The following is a 6,955-nucleotide window of genomic DNA, read 5'->3' as shown; positions in this document are numbered from 1 at the left end:
TCTCTGTCTTTGAAGCACTTGATCTGCACTGTGGGATGATACTGAAAAGCTTACAGAGACAGTTGAAAATCATTTTTTTTACATCACTGAGACAACTACAGTGTCTGAACATGAGCCAAAGAGACCACTAGTTCATCCAGAAAGGCCATAGAGAGCCTTGAATGTGAAAGAACAAAATAACTAATTGTTGAATTAAACAGATGAATAGAACAAACTTTTTAAACTGCTCATAACAAATTTCCCAAGGAGCACAAACAAAAGCCAATCGTTTTAGGCATGAAGTCTTTCCATTTAATTTCTGTTCTACCGTACTGATGTGAACGGTGTTCCTTCTCTCCAGCATTGTTTGGCTCTCCTTCAAGCCAAAAGTAAAAGTTTACTGCAAGGCTACTTAAAGTCTGTGTCCTCTTATGGGCCTCAGAGAGTATGATATCAGACACTGCTAGTCTGCTAACATTGGTCTAATGGACTTGACATACTCATGCACTTGTTTACAATAACAGTGACAGAGCACAAGACAAAAAACACAAGCCGACACAGATGTCACATAAAACCTATAATTTATTTGTTTCAGTCAAATTCGACATAGTAAAAGACAGCTTTAGAAAAGACATGTGGCTTCAGCTGTCTGAGGGTCGAGGGGACACAAAGGGACACGTATTGCTTTGTGGTTGACTATCTTCTTCATTTACAACCCAGAAATTATAACAACATACCAAACGTGGGCATATATTTACACATCAACAATACTACAATAGTACAAAGCCTTCAATGTGTCCTCTCTTGCATTGTGAACTTTGTTAGTTTTTTTTTGTTTTTAACATGCAAAAAGGTTTTAAACAACATTATTTTAATTAAAAAATAATAATAATAATAATAATAATTTTACAGTCATGACAACAGCAGATAAAACACTGAACACATCTCCCTGTCAGTTCCTGTCCATCACAGAAGTCAGCATCAGAGGAAAAAACGTGAGCATCATCACACTGACCTGGTCTTCTGCTGCCCTCTACCGGCCACAAAACAGAACAAGCAGTTCTACATTCCAGTTTCGCAGCTTTTAAACCCATTCATCTTTTCTGCTAAAGAAAGCTCTTTGACATTGTTGAACCTCTGAACATGGCACATGTAGTTTTGTCACCTCAAAAATACATAAATAAACAATATACTACAATAAATTATGAGAATAGCACAGTTAATCTGATTTGAACACATTTGTATGTGTGTTTATCATGTACAGGATAGTTTAAAAAAAGACTACCAAAGGCCTTTTTCTTTATCGCTGACTTTGAAAAAAAAAACCATAGCCCTGATTTTACCGCTCCAGCAGTCAAAGAATGACTGACGAGGGTTCTTAATCAATGATATCTTTCCTGTTATAAAGGGTTCATGTGATATATTTGGATTTAAATAACTCATGGTAGGAAACAATCTCAAGAATAGTTTGTAATCTTAAATCCAGGGCAATAAAAATATTTCACATCCAAAATAAAGTTGAATATTCAACTTGCTCAAATAGCATTTCAGCTTCAGCTTATCGATGTGGATGACTGTGACCTCAAATCTGGCTCCATATTCAGTGTCAGAGAATCTACAGGAAGGGTTTGTGAAAACAACAGGACCTCGTCTGTTTTGAAAGAGCTATTCAAGTTAGTTATTCAAAAATGTAACAAATCAGTCAGTCACATCGGGGTAATTGATTTTTTTTCTTTTTCTGAAAATAACTAAAAACAATGTGTCTCTGAAATGTTTTGGAAATTTCAGTCCTCCATTCGATTCGTACTGATCTGCAGGAGAGAGCAGCTTAGAGTTGAAATGAGGATAAACTAACGTGGCAACAACATTTCTTCAATATTGCACTTAACCCTTCATGTTTTATAACTGCAAACACAATGCAAGGCTTGCATCACAACTTAACACACAAGAATCTCACTGGAATTTACCCAGCAGAAATGTACTGCTGATACAAGGAGACGACAAACTAACACGATTTGAAGACTGCTCATGGTTCTAAAGGGAGGGTTTCATATCTTAATTTGTAATAATCTTCATCACTACTACTGAATATTTTCAGAATGATTCTACTCAACACTTTCATGTGACTCCATACTGACAGACTCATAACAAAGCAGGTTGGTCTCAGTGATTTGAATAACAAATAGGTGTTTTTTACATTTCACAGCCATGACTACAGGGCAATGTCGTCAGAATTTGTTGACCTATTTCGTTCAGAAACAGATACATTTTCCAGTCAATATGTAGTTAGAGGGCAAGAATATTGGGAATCATTGTTATGAGTGAGAAGGATTAATAATGGGTAATAGCAAAGCTGTGAAAATCCTCCCAGAGTCTTACAAAGAAAGTATTTGTCCTTGTGCTTCCATAGTGTGTGTGTTGATTTTGTCCAATAAAGCTACAGTATGTCTAAACAAAGTTTCAGATGTGTTGCTTTGACTAATCTCTTCATGTAATAAAATGTAAGGATTCATATAGGAAAAGAAAAAGAGCTCTGTGATGAGGATGTGTTTTCATATCAACCAAAATACAATCACACATCCTGCAATCAGTCATCATAATGTCAGAAAGCTTCTCTGAGAGGAGGCAGATCTGAATCTTCTCCTGTTCAAGGAAATCAATGTCTGATATTTAAAAAAAAGACACTAATCTTTAAACAAAGAGCCAGGACTCAATGTGACATTTGGCACTGAAAAAATGCATAGGTCCATATTATATACAATGTTGAATAATGATTATCTATTCCTACAAAAACCTCGGAGAGAGGAGCGCACAAGGAGAGTTTAAATAAAAGTCAACCAGGACTTTAAAATACAAAGAACCAAGTGCTGTTCACTATTTACCAACAGTGTTTGAACTTTTGCACACTCAAGAGAACTATACTGTCAATATAATTCGAAAGATACAATACACTGTAGAGCTGCACTTTTAAGACGGAGCCTCAGTGAGAAAAAAAAAGGTCAAAATAAAAAAAGTGTAGGTATGTTGAAGTGTTGTACTGCTTCAGAACAGACTGCTGCTTGTGTTACATAATACAGTACTACACAAGAACCCAAAGAAGCTCCACAGCAAACACCAACAAACTGTAAGCATGTAAACATATACATGCACTAAAAGGCTGATTTATGATATGCTCATAGAATCGTACAAGACCATGTGTGGGGCAGGATTTGGATATCAGGGCCCAGTTGTTCAAAAGTCATCTGATTAGATTAAAGCTACCACATTATATTAAACATTGACGAGGGGTTGCTGAAAGAAAAAACAATTCTGAAAATGAATATGATCAGTTAATCCAATCTTGATTCTTATCTGGATAAAAACCTCCAGTAGGTGTTGTTAAAGACTTTGCAGTGCAGGATTGGAACAACTCTGACCTCAAAATGTGGATTGTCCTGATCCAAGAGGAGTGGATTCAGGCTGAATTACACGGACATGGAATTAGAGGAAAAACATATTTTTTTTAATTAATTTTTAAAATCATTTTGGAATTAATTAGCAAAATGTCAAATGTGACATAGTAAAACTGTTCTTTGCTGTGCAGGTAACGGTAGTCATGATTTAAAGCAATGTGCATATCTCAAGAATTTGACTAACAGTGAAAAGATTGATCTCCTCAAAGAAAAAGGAACATGCTTTGGCTGTTTAAAAACTGGACACATTAGCAAGGAATGTACAGATCGCCACACCTGTAGTATATGTCATCTAAAGCATCCCACAGTTCTTCACATCATAACCAAACCAAAAATAACAGAAGAAAAAGTCATCATTAGTGCGATTGTATCTAGGCCATCACGTTTTCTTACTGGGGCCGGGAACCATGACTGTGTTCTTCCAATAATACCTGTACAAGTCAAGTCAAAAAGTGGAAAAAAACATTTTGGAAACGTATGCTTTCTTGGACCCTGGAAGTTCTGCAAACTTCTGCACAGAAAATCTAAGGAAAAAACTGAATCTAAATGGCACCAAAACCAGGATACTTCTCCTTACAATGGGTCAGGAGAGCATAACAGACACACTTCTCGTACCTGGAATAGTTTCAGTGGTACTCAGTTTTATGATCTGTCCAATGTTTACACTCAAAAGAGCATGCCTGTCACCACAGACAATATTCTTACTCAGGAGGACATCAGCAAATGTCCTCACCTCAAAAGAATACAGTTTCCCTGTCTGGATGCTGACGTGGAGTTGCTGATTGGATCCAAAGCCTCAAAGCTTCTTGAACCCCAGGAAATTATTAATAGCTCTGGCAATGGACCATATGCCGTTCGAACCCTATTGGGGTGGGTTGTGAACGGTCTTGTACGAGGAGGTGGGATGACTACGGGAAGAGAAGCTGCCCTACAGCCACTGCCAATCTGATTTTCATCATCTGAGTGGAATATATATTGATTGTTCAGTAATGTAAGGACTCACTGCTCAAAGACTGGTTAGAAGGACCAAAAGTTTTCCAAACAAGGCAGAGGAGTGGCCACTGTCTAGTATTGAGCAACTGACAGTAACCTTGATGGACCAAAAGTTTAAAAATGAAATAGATAAAGGCCTGTTACAAAACAGTGAATGCCACTAGAGGTGTAGGACTGGTAAAGACCAGATGGATGAAAGACTCACACACCCATTCAGACTTTTGGCTCCTTTAATTTTATTTATTTGGGTAATTGTGTGTTAACACTTTTCCAATTATGGGGCCGGTATGTAGGAGACAATTTAGTGTGTGTGTATGTATGTGTTTTATTTCTATTGCTTTAGTTTATATGTTTATTTATGTACTCAGTACTAAGCTCTGAGAATGTTTCGGCGGTAGATTAGAAAACACTGGTAGCCGTGCGATTAAGCTTTTTCTACTTCAAACTATTTTAAAAACACAATTTAGTATCGGGTTTTGATTTACAAAGGACACAGGAGGTAAAAGAAGAGCTCTGTGTGTTTGGACTGAAACTAGAGAGGATTAAAGTGGTGAATTGTGGGGCCACTATCATGTTGCTGCTAGCTTTAAGGCAGCGATCGCTCCGTGACAGAAGAGAAGTCTGTTAACAGATTCTTCACACATTCATTCACTAACGTATTAACAACGTTTCAACTGTCACGTCACATAAATATGTTGGTGAAAATGTCTCTGAACGATGGAACACTACACCAAATCCTCTTACTGAAAAATAAATGTCAAAATAAAAAGTTTGCTAGCTCGATATAACACCTCGTCTCGCCCCACTCATCATTATTTACACTCACATATGAATACAAAATGTTTTAATATCATCCAGGTGACTTTACATGTGTTATTCTTTTCTAAGTGAGATGATAACTCACAGTTTATGTCCCCTTTTCTCTAAAATAAACGTCTGTAACCACTCCATTACAGCTATGAACACTGTTAGAAACTATTACAAATAAATATTATTTAAAAATAAAGATCCCTCTCGGGTAACACGGTTAATAATGACTCATCAGGTGTTTAAAGTCAGTTTCCTCTGATGACTCGTTTGAGCAGTTTGACGGAGAGAGATTGAACAGACACTCACATACATGGTTAATTTTATACCGTTATGATGCCGATCTCTGTTCAGAAATGTCATATTTTAAATGTTTACATCACTGCTCATCAGATTTAGGCTCATACTTGCAGTTTTAAATTATGGTTTTCGTTTTTTAAGACTTTTTAAATCGGTAATGACCTCAGTTTGTCCATTAACCACCATTCATTCAGATGGAATGATTTCACCCAGAAAGGGGCGGGGCCGGCATCGTTTGGGCAAAGTACCCGGATGGGTTGCTCTCATGAATTAGATAATTGTTCAACTACAACTTCCCGCCTTTCAGCAGTCCGCGCGCGGCCTCATCGCCTGTTGGCTGCGACTAGCTACGTCATTAACCGCCAACATGGTCACAACTGTTTTAATCATAAACACACAGACCTTTGTTCAATTTACATAACATTACAGGCCAAGACGAGCGAAAACACTCACTTCCTATATTTTGCATTGCGGGAACGATTACGTCCACCGAATAAGATTTACATAATGATTTTAACCACTCAACGGTCAATCCCATCCGCAGTGGTTAACTGATATCTTCAAACAACCGGCGTACAAATCATTAACACAATTTATCGGATTTGTAAATTAGGGAAAATCGATTTATATTCGTTACAATTCGACGCATCACAACCCATAAGGGCAGCTCTTTTTTTCACAAAAGCACAGAGGACGCGGCGTATCTTTTCTAAAATACATCGATTTCAACCGTACAAAAAACATAAAAAGCTGTACTAACCTTGGTACCAATCTGGCTTCCGCACTGACCGACCTGGAGAGGCAGAATTTCCCTCATTCTCTTTTTGATCGTAGACTGACTGCTTCTATAAATTAATTAACGTGTCTGTTAGCGTGTACCAACGGCGCAACCATCTGTTTTATACAACAACTGAGCCCCGCCCTCTACCCCTCAGCTCGAACGTTGGTTGGCTCATTTCTTTACGCATGATGTACACGGACAGATTTAGACCAATGAAATCGTCCCTGTCTTCTCCACTATTGGTCCAGTGTGTCTGTCAATCACATTCAGTGTCAAACGTATGACTACCGTTAACCTGTCGACGTTAGCCATGACGTTGGCCTACGTCCCTCATGATGGCGGAAAAGAAATGCGACACCGACAACAGATTTAATTCATTTCACAGCCGCATGCAAGCGTGTTAAAAGAAAATGAGACTCATCGATCAGCTGATCTTAATAAACTATTTTGACTGTATCTAGTTATAAAACGTCGAGTCGATTTTAAATATTTAAAACAAAAATACACTGTTGGTCTACTAGATATTAAAAAAAATCTAACAGCTAAAAAGAACAGAAGCATTTATTAAATAAAAAATGTACATCTATAGTGAAAATATCTTTATATCTTAAACTGTATTCATTAATTTTTCACTTTGACTTGA

This window comes from Labrus mixtus, chromosome 16 (assembly GCF_963584025.1).
Source record: "Labrus mixtus chromosome 16, fLabMix1.1, whole genome shotgun sequence".
Lineage (NCBI taxonomy): Eukaryota > Metazoa > Chordata > Actinopteri > Labriformes > Labridae > Labrus > Labrus mixtus.
This window is presented reverse-complemented; position numbering follows the sequence as displayed.